The following is a 15,467-nucleotide window of genomic DNA, read 5'->3' as shown; positions in this document are numbered from 1 at the left end:
GTGAGTGTGAGTACCAGTAAGCGTAACACAACTTCGTCTTAGGCCAATGAATTGCCTCATTTCAGCCAGTTCTCCAACATCCCCTTACTTAGTGGCGGAGCGTCCATATATACAGTCAGGGGGCGGATGCCCCCCCCCCCCTGACAGACTCAAATGGACTGCTGGCGCCCTTTTCAGCTTTTCACTATACTTTTTACTTATTCGCTATTATTGACTATTTTATTGCGCTCTCATATACCTATTGACATTTGTCATATTCTGTTGGCGTAATTTTCCGGGACAAACTAAAACGAATGACAGCGAATGACCGAATGACAATTGACTTTGTACAGGGTTAATTATCACTTGCGAATGACAGCGAATGACATCGAATGACAGCGAATGACATCGAATGACAGCGAATGACAACGAATGACAACGAAGGACAGTGTTGAGTGGAGATAGAATGATTAACGGAGTGGAGTTATTGGTTTTCTGGGCAAAAATGATTTGAGGAAAATCGCATGGTTATAGGGTTTTGGTGTAATTTACGGATAGAAACCACAGGAAAGATTTTGTTTGAGAATGCGCTTGAGTGCTGTGCTTTTTACCTCTGTAGATTTATATAGAAAGATAACTGAAGCCGTTTCAAGATTATAGTATTGTTAGTTTCTAACAATTAATATCGGAAAAATGACGTTAAATTTACTTTTTAAAATCAGACTTACAATTTCGCTTGCTATAAGGTACGTTTTTATCTTGTCCGTATTATACTAGATCTAGATACCTGCACGAAGTCTGAACTGTGATATCCAGTTGAAGCAAATGTCTGTGCTGTCATTACTGTCATTCGTTTTAGTTAACGCAATTTTTTAGTGTGTACAACATATTGTCATTCGTTACGTGTAACGCAATTGTCATTCGTTTTAGTAACACCCTAATTTTCCGACAAAATGGCGACGACACCTATTTATTCTCCGTTTATCTGCAAATTAGCAAGGCCCGGAAAGGGTCATTTCCTGCAATCTAGGGAGTATCTTTACTCAAAATTTTTCTGTACGCTCCGCGCCAACCTGTGGTGGCGCTCCGCTTAGATAGTGTCGAAAGCGCCCCTACAGACCATTCTTGCCCCCCCCGACCAATACCCCTAGCTCCGCCACTGCCCTTACTACACTCAAAAACGTCTTTGCGAGTACACTACGAGTATAATAGCTACTGTACTCTCTTAAAACACCATCGAATATACAAATTACAATGTTTTTACAGACTTTTACGTGCAATCTGAGAAATTGCAGACTTGAGACCCATATTTTAGGGCTAGGTATTCGCAGCATTAAACACACGGGAAGTGCCGTTTCCGGCCATCTGGGGGTTTGAAATAACCCAAAAATTTCTTGTACACTCCGCGCCAACCGATGGTGGCGCTCCGCTTAGATAGTCTCCACACATTAGCCCCCCCAATAATTTTTCCGTTCCGCCGCGCCTGCTCCAACATCCCCTTACTTAGTGGCGGAGCGTCCATATATACAGTCAGGGGGCGGATCCCCCCCCCCTCCTGACGGACTCAAATGGACTGCTGGCGCCCTTTTCAGCTTTTCACTACTTTTAACTTATTCGCGATTATTGACTATTTTATTGCGCTCTCATATACCTATTGACATTTGTCATATTCTGTTGGTGTAATTTTCCGACAAAATGGCGACGACACCTATTTATTCTCCGTTTATCTGCAAATTAGCAAGGCCCGGAAAGGGTCATTTCCTGCAATCTAGGGAGTAACTTTACTCAAAAATTTTCTGTACGCTCCGCGCCAACCTGTGGTGGCGCTCCGCTTAGATAGTGTCGAAAGCGCCCCTACAGACCATTCTTGCCCCCCTGACCAATACCCCTAGCTCCGCCACTGCCCATACTACACTCAAAAACGTCTTTGCGAGTACACTACGAGTAATAGCTACTCTCTTAAAACACCATCGAATATACAAATTACAATGTTTTTACAAACTTTTACGTGCAATCTGAGAAATTGCAGGCTTGAGACCCATATTTTAGGGCTAGGTATTCGCAGCATAAAACACTCGGGAAGTGCCGTTTCCGGCCATCTGGGGGTTTGAAAAAACCCAAAATTTTCTTGTACGCTCCGCGCCAACCGATGGTCGCGCTCCGCTTAGATAGTCTCCACACATTAGCCCCCCCCCCCCCAATAATTTTTCCGTTCCGCCGCGCCTGAAGTATGATGAAGAATGTTGGTTAGGGAATTAGGGAAGGAAATAAAAATATACCAGATATTTCCGAAAAACCGAACACTACACACATCGACAGTTTTGAGCATGGGCGTAGATCAGTCTTGGATAATGGTGGTGACGCGAGTCTGTTCTATGACACTATCTAAGCGGAGCGCGACCATGGGTTCGCGCGTAGCGTACGATTTTTTGGGGCAAATATACCTCCCAGATCGCCGGAAATATCACACTTCCCAGACCTAATGATGCTCCTAAATCTCCTTAAGAGTTAGATCTCATGGCTTAGAAATTTAGTTTGGAGAAATACATGGGCGTCTGCAGAAAGAAAATCAGGGGACAAATAATCCAAGTAGACTTTTGTATATACGATGGGTCTGGGGTCCTCTTCCAGAAAACAAATATAGACTGCCGCAAATGCGATTTCCGTCCTATATTTAACAACTATGGATAAAATACAATAAAATGAGAACTGCTGCATGTCATTTGCACAATGCTGGATCAAACTGCGCCAAAGTTCAATACAGGGGAACTTGAAATGCAGCTATTGGTCAAGACAAATTGGTGGGGATACGGTATATCATGTCCCCACTACTGAAAAAGTTGGTGGGGACGCGTCCCGCTGTCCTCACCAGGATCTGCGCCCATGGTTTGGAGGCTGTTTATCGTGGAACGCCATTTTCATGCTCACTGATATGATGTGATATCTGCTGTTTGCTTTACAAATTCGAATAATTTTGTCACTGTTCCTCTTTCTCTTCCCGTTTTCTTGCCGTATTTTCTACTCCATCCTTTTCTCCTTTTCTCTCTTTCTTCTTTTTCTTTTCCTTCCTTCACCTCGTTGAAGTTGGCAAGTGTATACAGTTCCAAAGCTATTCAACAGCAACAAAACTTTATTTTGTGTATGTCTGTTGTGGGGTGAAGTTAGCGATATGAGCTACAAGTTCCAATGCGCAAGGTGGGGGAAAGGGGCTAGAAATAATGTGTGGGTCAATTCTAACTCGGTTTTCGGTCGTTAATTGTTGATGTAGCCTACCAGGTAAAAGGTTGAAATGACTTTAACAATTTCAAATTTAATAATTTGATTTATTATGCCATTTGGAGCACATAACATAGGCTATAACAGAACAATACTGGCAAAAACTAGGGGGGTTGATTGTGTGGGCCAACCCCCCCTCTTCAAAAACTGGGGGGGTTAAAACCCCCCAACCCCCCCCCCCCCTGTTTCTCCGCCACTGTTAGAAAGTAGCCTGTGTGACTGTATTCTAATTTAAAAACGTTTATAGACGCGGTGCGTTCGTTTACGTTATTGACGCGGTGCGTTTTTATTGCGGAGTGTATCGCCTAGTGGTTAACGCCGGCGTCTCCCAGTCATGAGATCCCCGGTTCGATTCCCCGCCGACAGCAAGGTGTGTCGTCTGGCAAGGGTGTTGTTCAATAACAACTTCCCGACATGGACGTTAAATGGATGTGTGCCGAGAGATTGGCTTCGGCCAGCTTGCGAGTCTATAAGCCTCCATGGCTTCTTTCGCGAGTTCCTGCTTGCGGGAAGATCACATATACATACATACATACATACATTGCGGTATTGCCGCAGTGCGTGCATATAGCATCTTTGGTCGGTTCAGTGTGTTTACATTGCGTTGAGTATTATACTGAACTAGTTATATTAGGTCAAGACTGCATACATACATATACTCAGCTGGTATAACATATAATGCATTGGTCTGTTTATAGTATTTAGTCCGTCATTACGCTTGTTCATTGAATCTGTACTTTGACTGCATTAATCTGTTCAGACAAATCACATATATACCCACTGGCTTCTTCTTTATCTGTGCTTCAAATGGGAAACAAGGGGAACGTTTAGCTACGGGCAAAGGAGACGCGTCTTGGGGGCGGCGGGTGTTACAATACCAGTTCTCATCTCAGCCCCGTTATTAGTTTTCTCAAAGGGGAGGTGGCTTTCTCCCTTAGACCCTCTTCAGTACGGATGTGACCTAAATGTTGTGTCCTCTCAGTCAAAATGGCAGATGGTAGAGTCGGTATTGCGTCATGAAAAGTCACATCAGTACAAGCGGTAGTAATGAACATCGCCAGGCACAGTTGGCTTTTCGGTAACAGCACTGATTGTCACGGGTAAGTTGAAATGATTCGATTGGACAACACCAAGACTCGAGTACTCGAGACTTGATATGGTAGGCTTTATTTAAATCTTCGTATCAAAACAAAAACCGGAATTCGGTCAGTTTCCGGCTTTTCACAGATATCTGCAGGTCCTTTAAGACTGGTATCCTCAAGACATATAGTACAATGAATTCACCAGCGGGGAACTAAAGTTGCCCCTACATATACTAGTTCACCCACAATCCTAAGATTAAAATACTGCTTGCGGGCTTACGTCGCCCAAAGGTCATCGCGTCCAACTGCAACGAGTTACTGCTGTGGGGCACTCATCACCCCTTGCACCAAGTAGTACAGAATAAGAATATCATGCCCTAAGCTGCTTACCTGGCCTATTCATACTTACCGTTTACCTGCATTTTTTGCAAAGTAATCTTAACAAAGACTTACACAAATTCAATCAGAAATCAGTGAATTAAACAAATCATACTAGAATGTCGAATGTTACCAATGCGAACTTCGTAAGCAACACAGAAAAAAATAAATATTCATGGCAACTTTATACAGCTGCATGATAGTCGTTAGACTTGTGTCAAGCATACTCGTGACACTGATGTATATCCTTAATGTGTTAGTATTGAAGCCCTATACTTATAGTGTTGCGTTATTTTATATAGTTAACTTATTGTATCAATGTTCAATTCGAAAAATTACATTAAAAAAAAACCTCATGTTAACTTTTTTTCTACGAGATGTTTGAAATGTGTATTGTTCTTTCTAACTAGATTAATCCATAAAGGTGTAAGGACCAAAGCCAAATTTATGTCCCCATTGTGAGGCAGTTCGGGCTTTAATTAACGTCTATATTGATAGACTTATCATTACACTATATATATAGGCTGAATTAGAATTTGAGTGGGCTGAGGATGGCAGGGCCCCAATTGCGATTACGTCCGTTCTGAGAAGGGATCTAAGTGGAGGGGTGCCATCTCCCCCACTGGAGAAGGAAAACTGGTTTCGCTAAGAAACCACCACTCCGGGAAATTAAGCTTACATAACGCTTGCATCGGTATGACTTTCTGAAACACCAAATCGGCTAGACTCTCTGTTACGACGGAGGGGAGAGTGGTTGTGGACACATAATTTGCTGACGTTCTTTTGGGTAGTGTTTTTTAGTGAAGGAGGGACCCTCCCCTTTTCAGAGTATTTTCGGTTATGGGGTTTCGATACAAATTGTGTCTATCATTTATCTACATTTGTGCATACGACTTTACGTGTGCGTGTGTTTTAAACAGAAAACTGTTTGGAAGAAATTTTGGAGTGGGTGAAAAGGGGTGTTCCCATGCTCTCCGTGACCGTGGCAAAAACATGATATCTCCTTCATCTCTTTAAAGGTGATCATATTGGCATAGATAAACCAGACAACATATTATGTCTAGATTCTATTGGAAAACTATCAACGTTGATGTAACAAGATATATGTTCAACATAGGTCCTGTAGACCTATGAACAAGTCTCCATAGCATTCCTGTAACTCTATGATAGAGACAGGTAAATTTTCAAGCTGTCTTAATTGTACAGATTGTTTAAGTTACGTTTTCATGTATGCAAGTTAAAAATAATTGGCCTAAATCCACCAACACCCTGTTTCGATCAGATATCCCACTATTTTTTATCTATATCTGTGTAAAGAATGAAGCAATGGAAATAGAACAACAGTCATGACAAAGCGTGCAACTGGTAAATGTTTTTGAAATTAGAACCTAAATGCTGTCGTCTTTCTTAACAGGTTGGTGTTGATCATTTTGGTCCTCTGCCAGTGACAGCTGTCAAAGGACTATACACAATAAGACTGTGTGACTTTCATTCCACGGTGTGACTTCTATTCAAAGTAGCCTGAGGCTAAGGCAATGCCTGAAAAGACTACAGCATCAACTTCTAATTTCATTACTAATGTGATGATGAGGTAAACATTTCTAAAACATTTAATAATATTCTTTAGTTAGTACCAGTAATGAATGGCATCGAATTTCTTATTTTTACCGTGCAAATAAATGATAGTGCATGGCAGAACGGTCAACACTGTTGTGTTTGAGTATAACTATTTCCACATAGGTGTAAAGCATACAGAAAGGTCATGAAAGTAGGTGAGAAACGAGGAAGTGTAATGTAATTATTTGCAGGTTTATTCCCCATTAACAAGTTTATCTGCAAGTAGTTTCTGTTCCTATATAAATTTGCAAAGGTTCCACCTCTGGTTCTTATGTAGCATATACCCAGACAATTGTCCTCATTTTGTCTACATCCCCCAAAAGAGATTTTGCCAGGACCTGTATCACTGAAGCAGACACAGTTTATTTGTTCAAATAAATGATGAGTAAATAATTAATACCACATTCTACAGCTAGACAGTGTGCTGTTTTCAAAAAAAGTGTTGGACAGTTGTTTATAGTTACCACTGGGAACTTCTGTTTAGAAAGTGTGAACCTATATCTACCTGGCTGTTTTGACATGAACTTCAACAAGGTAAGAGTGATAATGTATCAAATGAGTTTCATTTCTCTGTTAGGTCCCATGAGGAAATTGCTATGTGTTAATGTGTGTGTGTGTGTGTTTGAAGGGGATATTTCCTGAAACCTATGAGAGGTTCCCCTTTTTCTTTGGCAAAATAAGGCAATTTTTTGGTCTCCTGATGCAAAATGATGAATAATAGTACATTTCACTATAATTGTTAGCTAGCAATATTTGTTTTTGCGTTATTTTGGTTTTGAATTTTGGTCATACAGAGGGTGTTTTGAACCCCCATGGATCCTGATTCAGGACAATTAATGTTTGATTGGCATTAAACAGTCAGACCATGCACACATGTATCAATAGAGCCCCAAAATGCATCAAACTTCTGTTATATCCTATACTTACTCTAATTTGATAAATGTGTGATATATAATTAAATTAATATGTCAAAAATGTTGTATTGGCTCGTACGGTTAAACATTTTCAGTTTTTATATTAAACTGTGTGATATAACGCCAAAATATTACATGCAATCTCCAATAAAAAAGAAATTGAACCAGTAATCCCATAAACATGTAGGTGTCACAATAAAATATCATTCAATTAACTCAATGCCTAAGCATAGTTCAATTGTACACTATACAGTCTACACTTAACCAATATGGTGAATGTTAATCATCTTTGTAGTGGAACTTAAACATAAACCTTTCAAGATGATAATTTATTTTATATATGACTTACAGTGTGTCATTCACTACTCATAATATTGCTTTCAACTTTTATTTTGCACAGATTTGGTTGTACTGATATCTCATCTCTGATCACCAATGGAGGGAGTATGTATGAAGTTAACGGAAGACATGTCTAGACGATTGTCTTAGCAGTTAACTTGTTACCGACAATATTCTTGTCTTTCACTCTAACATAGCATGAGAGCAAATTTCGTCGGTTGCTGCACATTTAAGCAAACAGGCCATTGACTTTACACTGCCAATCGTTCGGGGGAAATCCATATATTTGCAGTTCAAGTTGACGGGATGTGACGCTCAAGATTCTTTATCACCTCATACTTTATGAAATAACAAATAAGAAGGCGTGTTTATTGGGTCTGGAAATTGTGTTCAAGATAAGATCTCATAGTAAAACATATAACCGACCATATTCTGCTTCCTGTTATAACTTTTGCTGTTATGAAGTTCTGTGTAAGTCTTAAAGGTATTGAAGACTGGCCCTAAACCGCGTGCGGCCATCTGAAAAAGTTAACTTTCCGTTGCTTGCAAGTGACGTTTTGTTTGTGTCCCTACAAAATGCAGACAGTACAGTAATGAAACGTGATACCTTGTTATCTTTAGCTGGAGATGTCCATCGCTGCATTGTTTGTACACTGTGCTGTGGGTAATGACTGCAGCTGTATGTACGGACTATACTCTAATGTCTAATTACCAAAGGTAGCAAGCTGTGTGTGTATTTTCTGGGGTACGAGATGGTGGTGTCTACTACTTCTGTTACACCTCATTCGAAACTAGGTCAGATTACCGGCATTAGACGTTTCTTTTTGCGCGAGTCTTCACACCCCTTTAACGAAATACCCGTTGGATACATGAGAATCGGCCATTTTACTTGTAATTTACGATCAAGATTAAACTTTTGACGGTATCAAATTGCACATTAAAGCATTATATAGGCAATCCTACTGTTTGTGGAAAGCAGTTCAAGAAGGGAATTCTGCAGGGAAACTTCTGCATGGTTTTATGGAGGTCTTTACCAAACTCAAAAGAGGATGTTCTTCATGTGGAGTATAAGAGTTTCAAGTACATAAGGTCTGAAGAAGAGTGATAGTAGTATCTCATTCTAATTAAGAAACACCTCCCTGCCTGAAGGATGATCTAGAAAGCATCGATTATCTTTTGTTGGATCAGAGCTACAAAGGGAGAGTCATCATTCCAGTTAAATTTCCTCATGAATTATCTCTTGCAAGGGGGTTGGAAGTGAGGGGTGGGCACACGACATCAGAGGGGCACTTTCTCATTCCACAACCACCACTCGTTATGCTATAAACCGATACACACCGGCCATATCACTTAAATATGTATGATGTTTTAGTATGCTATATACTATTTATTGAGATTGTTTATTGTTAACCGTGCTACAAAAAGATATGGGATGCCATTTTAAAAATAGCATGTACAGACAGTGACCCCCCCCCCCCGCTCCTACCCCCCTGATCCCACGTATAATCATTTTTTACTCTTTGCCCAGTCTGATATATATTCGGAATATTGTGTTTGTGCATGACTATCATCCAATTTCATGTTTAGATTTTTACTTCATTAACTTTCTTTGAACAAACTTTTCTCTACAAGAATGACATATTTAAAGTGTGAGAAACATGATGAGACAAAAAATCTAGCATATTGCATCCTGCTCTGTCCTATTTGATTTATTCTTTCCCTTGTTGGGCTTTGGTTTTGTTTCTTGTATGTTTGCAGCTCTTTTGAAGAGGATATCGTTCTAATATATCTTTTCTAATTTGAACCACTTTTGTCCAATAAGAAAAATTCATAATAAGAAACAACGAACCATTATCACTGGAATTGCCTGGAATGCCATTTGTCTATACAAATAAAAATATGCTTCATGCATGGCCATCACAACGGGGTTTAGGGGGCAGGGGTGGGGGATGGCCCTCCACCTTGTTGGGAGGGAGAAAACCTTGACTCGACGATTGAGTGACAAAAATAAGGAAGTGTAAAAAAAAGTCAATAGTAATGAAAGTCAATAAATGGGTGTCAGGCCCGCACGGAGAGGGGTTGGGGCAGTGATGTTATTTTCAAGGTCAGAGAAGTCTCTTCCAGCTACTTCAGGGTTGTTATTAGCAAACAAAAATATTTTGGAACTCATCACAGATAGGTTACGGACTTTAGAAGACAAATCGATAACTTGCCATCACAACTCCTGCCCCCCCCCCCCCCCTCATCCTTGCGTTCAAAAGTATGTGTATTGGCCTGAGTGTTGTATAAAGCATTGCCGATGTCGTTTAAGATGTAACTTGAAAAAACCTTCGGTTCCCGTCCAATAATGAGCTTAATGCACGGATGAAATTTCATATTGGCCAAGCAACTATCGTTGACCTATGAAGTACAGTTACCATAATTGCCAAATCTTACCCATTGTGTGTTGGGGAAATACGGCTACAATGAAACTTTTAACTCCTTTAAGTTCGTAATCTTTTACCTCTGCAATTATAATTTTTTTTATAGCTGTTGCCTGCCCTATCCCGTACCCGCCCTCCGTTGGGGAGGAAGTTAGGTTAATGCGATCTCTCCCTCTGTAAAGATGACTATGAACGCAATGTAGTAGCCGAATACAACATGCAACATATGCGGAGGAAAAAGTAGCAGCAATCACAACAAAAACATGATTAACATCTTTTACAAATGGAAGACTTATTACATTTTCTTCTTTTTTCCCCTTCTATTTTTGTTTTGCAGCAACGCACAACGTCTCATTTATTTCCTGTAACATTTAACTCTGATGTATGCATCTGCTCTAATTATTGATATAATGAACTTAATTGCCTTTTGAATGTCGAAATGCCTAAATTTTATGCGGGACAAAATATGCTATGAAGTATTTGCAAATATTCTGTACCAGGACATTTCGTCCGGCGGGACTATATTTGCTGTGAGGTGGGGACACAATTTTCAGCAGATAATGTCCTACCGGACTAAATATGCTGATACAGAGTGTCTCCGCGGACACTTTGTACAGGGGGACACTCTATACTGTCACACCGGCGTACACCACTGAGCTAACACTCCCTTTCTGTGTGATGTCAGTGCCACTTGGGATTGTGGGGTGGGGGGGGGCATATAATTTAATTCTCTTGGTTTCTGTTTCCTTTTCAATGTGAATGCAAACAGTCCAATAAACAAATAGGCTACCAGTATTATGACAAATGAAAACATACAAACACCAGCTCATTACCACTTGAGCATTCTTCCAGTCTTCAGTTTGATATAAAAATGCAGCAAATGTAACATCATCCTAAAGAAGAACGTCTTCTCTTAGCTAATGGTGGCTTTGCTCATCACAAGCATTACTCTAGCCTTAGTTATAACTACCTTAATCTGGCTTAGTAATACCTAGTTGTATAGTTTAACTTTGACATACTTTTACATGAAACTTTAGAAGGTACTAGCATATAGTTACTATAGTTACTATGCTACAATGGACGAGGGGCGTTTAGACCAAATTACTAGAAAATATGTAAAGCAACTTTCAGATTTGAGAGAATCTTGGATGTTTCTTCCACGGTCTCAGTCGACCAGGGTCATACGGGAAGTTATACCAGACCTTTTGGAAAAATAAACCAAGTCAGAACATTGACACACAAACCAAGTCTATTATCTGCTATATTTTTTACTATATATATACTGATGAAATTAGGTCAAACTCACACATTTCTATTACAAAATATGCCGATGGTACTGCTGTAACATGCACAGTTTCTAACAGCTCTGTTGAAACTGAACAATTAAAATATCATTTTTTTGTAAATGAATTAGTTTCAACATGTTACCGCATGCCTTTGTAACGTTACCCCAAAACATAAAGGAAATTTGCTTTTGAAAATAAAAACAAAACATGAAGGTCTCATTTTATCAAAATCGAAATGTATTATTATTGAGGAATCTGGGGTGGCTACAACCTCCAAAACTGAGTACTGGGAATATACATCAACGCCAGTCTGACCTTTTCCTGCAATGTATCAAAGGTATCTAACGGTGTGTAGAGTCGCGCCAAAAAAAAAAAACGTCTAATGCCGGTGATCTGACCTAGTTTCGAATGAGATGTAACAGAAGTGTTAGACACCACCATCTATCCCAGAAAATACACGCACAGCTTGCTACCGTCGGTAATTAGACACTGGTGTACAGTACATACAGCTGCGGTCAATACCCACAGCACAGTGTACAGTGTACAAGGCAGCAGTCGGAATTTTCTGGCTTCAAACCCATCCAGTTGGAATTTCAGCTACCACCCCCCCCCCCCCCCTAATCATCAGACCTTAGCTACGTCCCTATGTGTAGTCTCCAATAATGCTAATGTTTTTTGGCCTTCTTAGGAAAGCAGTGCTACATGAATAGTGTTCAATCGGAATCGGAATCGGTACGATTACTGCAAAATCGGAACATAATCGGAATCGGTAAAAATTACGTGGAATACCAGTTATGTCACACCGATTATTCAAAAACATATAGAAGGTGAAAATATCATTCAAAAACACATTGAAGGTGAAATATCAACTGATATTCTAGGTTTGTTCTTTCATTAAATATAGACACCTTCTATACGTCTTTCAAAAGGTAATTTCATCAAATTAGGCTGCCAGGGTCGCCGATTTTGCTTCCCTCGTGATTAGTGACTTCATATTTCTCTGCACAGTAAGCATGGTAACAATACCAATTTCGCGAATTAACGAATGTCAGTGGCGGCGGAACCGGGGGGGGGGGGGCTTGGGGGGGGCTCAGCCCCCAATGAAAAAGTTGAGGGGGCAAATGCATGATAAGCCCCCCCCCCCCAATATTTACCAAGGCTCCAAACGTGCATCTGCCCATTTTTTAATGCATACTTGTCGATCTGTCCGATGCACACTTATACTATATGGGTGTAATAATTAAATATGATAATTGATTGTCTGTATCATGCCTCATCGAAAATTAGTGTTTTAAATAAGAGGGTAATAAGCTAAACGCTACACTCATCAACATTTGCGTTTACACTACGAGTTCACGCAAGGCGTGGAACATGGCTCTATGTTTAAACGCAATCAATTATTACAAAAAGACAATATTAGCATTCACCTGTACTGTATAGGGTACATGCATTCATGACATGATGACAGTGCTAGGTCATAGAAATTTGTTGGCAACTGCACATGGTTTTGGAATTACCCATTTGTTGACATTAAGAAATGCTTTCTGTTTTTTCTTATGACATTTATTTAATTCAGGGGCGTCGGAGCCGGTACGGGCAGGTCCGGCGAACGCCGGACCAATATTCACGACGCAAATAAAGAAAAGAAAAAAAAGTAGGACTAAAAAATGGAAAACAAAAAATCTCGGAGGTATATGTTTCAATAATTTTCAATAATAATGACGGCAAGTAGGCTAAATGTGACTACTCTGGCATGGCAGGGGTCTTGTTTTCAAGCTCGGGAAGTGCCATTTCCTGCAATCTGGGAGGCATATTTTCAAAATCTTCTTAATTACGCTACGCGCCAACCAAATTGCTAAATGTGTTTGTGTGTGTATTGGTGGAGGGATATTTTCTGAAACCTGGGCGAGGGTTCCCTTTTTCTTTGGCAAAGTAAGGCAATTTTTAAGTCTCTTGATGCAAAATGGTGAATAATAGTACATTTCACTATAATGGTTAGATAGCATTATTTGTTTTGCATTATTTTGGTTTTGAATTTTTGTCATACGGAGGGTGTTTTGAACCCCCATGGATTCTGATTCAGGACATTTAATGTTTGATTAGCATTAAACAGCCAGACCATGCATCAATAGGGCACCATAATGCATCAAACTTCTGTTATATCTTATACTTACTCTAATTTGATAAATGTGTGATATATAATTAAATTAATATGTCAAAAATTTTGTATTGGCTCGTATGGTTAAACATTTTCAGTTGTTGTATTAAACTGTGTGATATAACGCCAAAATTATGACATGAAATCTATAATCAAAAAAAGTTGAGCCATTTGTAAGCCCATAAACATGTAGGTGTCATAATAAAAGATCATCCAATTAACTCAATGCCTGAGCATAGTACAGTTGTACACTGATAGTCTACACTAAACCAAAATGGTGAATGTTAATTATTTTTGTAGAAGAGCTTTAACATAAACCTTTCAAGATGATTAATTAATATTGCATCCAACTTTTATTTTGCACAGATTCGGTTCCACTGGTATTCTCATCTCTGACCACCAAGTGAGGGAGTATGTATGACTCCAGAAGACATGTCTAGACGAGTTTCTTTACAGTTAACTTGCTACCGACAATAATCCTGTCTTTCACTTTAACATATGAGAAAAAAATGTTGTCGGCTGCTACACTTTACCAAACTCCAATGAGGATGTTCTTCATGGGGATTATGAGAGTTTCAAGTGCATATTGTTTGAAGAAGAGTGACAGTAGTATCCAATTCCTGCTTGAAGGATGTTCTGAAAGCATCGATTATCTTAAGTTGCCTCAGAGCTATAAAGGGAGAGTCTTCATTCCAGTCCAATTTTCTCATGAATTATCCCATGTATTATCATTTTTCACTATTTGCCCAGGCTGATGTAGATTCAGAATATTAAGTTTGTCACTCTCTTCCAATGTCTATATTTGCTGTGAGGTGGGGAAACAATTGTCAGCAGATAATGTCCGACCGGACTAAATGTGCCGGTACAGAGTGTCCCCATGGACACTTTGTACAGGGGACACTCTGTACTGTCACATCGGCTCTCCTTGCCCTGTATGCCCTCATATCTGACATACCATATAACGACGAATAAGTTTACACTATAATTACTACTTTGTAAGACATTTTTCGATCAGCAACAAATATGAGAACTCAAAGTTCTATTAGTTATATTTCATATTATGACAGCTTTTGGTACAAAAGATCATTTTTTAATTACGATATACTAAAGTCAAACTGTGAAAATCTTTAGAGCGCGTTTTCTCAAAACTCCCTTTTTGCAAATTCGTCACTACGCCACAACGGGACGAAATCATAACAATCATTTGCAAGTACAGAGTTAACAAAATATCCATTACAGAAATTTTCATGCTAAATATAATCAATGGTGGTTTCCGAATTTCCTGTGAATCGATTGGCTAATAGCCCTTACCATTTACTGTAAGCATTCTTGTCTAGTGCTAGGCTATGATATGTACTACACTAGATAGGCTACTTGTTTTTGTAGCACGGTGTGATCTGCTATTCAGGTAGACCTCATTAGCCTAAGCATAGAATGAGATCTCTCCTAGCAAGTTGCCATTGATTAAGTAATTGAGACCTTTAGCTATAGTTCCGTGCGTCGTATGGAATTTATTGTCAGGTTTAATATAAAAACACATTACCATTTGCCCATTTGCCCACTAAACAGGACCGTAGCCGCTGCATGGGAGCATGAGGACAGGTGATCTCCTTAGCTTAATCCTCAAACATATTTTCCAAATGGCTTTAATTTAATAACACATGCAAGCACAGTTGTATACAAAATGTATTGTTAAAATGATGGAAACGATAATACCATTTTTCATATCAGCCTCGGTAACTAGACATTTGTTTTTTCAACGGGGAGGTGACATCTTCTTTTAGACCTTTTTTAATTTCTCAGTTGGAATGAAGCGAACAAATAAACATTTTGCAGACAAATGTTGAGTTGACGAAGATACGACAAGTTGTCAATTAATAATTTTGCAGAAATTTATTCAATTGCTCAGATGGAATGAAGTGTACAATTAAAAAACTTGCAGAAAAATGTTCAATTGCTCAGTTAAAGCAACTGATCAATCCAACATTTTTTCTGATTTTTGATAAGATATTATC

At 39.4% G+C, this 15,467-nt stretch overlaps 1 long non-coding RNA gene across 1 annotated transcript in view; it reads right to left on the bottom strand.

Annotated features, from left to right (window-relative positions):
• The window catches only part of LOC139971997 (uncharacterized), a 31,628-nt gene that overhangs the window by 15,501 nt on the left and 660 nt on the right, over positions 1-15,467 (bottom strand). The gene's annotated exons all lie outside the window — the stretch shown is intronic.

The sequence above is a fragment of the Apostichopus japonicus genome, chromosome 8, assembly GCF_037975245.1.
Source record: "Apostichopus japonicus isolate 1M-3 chromosome 8, ASM3797524v1, whole genome shotgun sequence".
Classification (NCBI taxonomy): Eukaryota; Metazoa; Echinodermata; class Holothuroidea; order Aspidochirotida; family Stichopodidae; genus Apostichopus; species Apostichopus japonicus.
The sequence above is the reverse complement of the archived record's forward strand: the minus strand, read 5'-3'. Positions and strand labels throughout refer to the sequence as shown.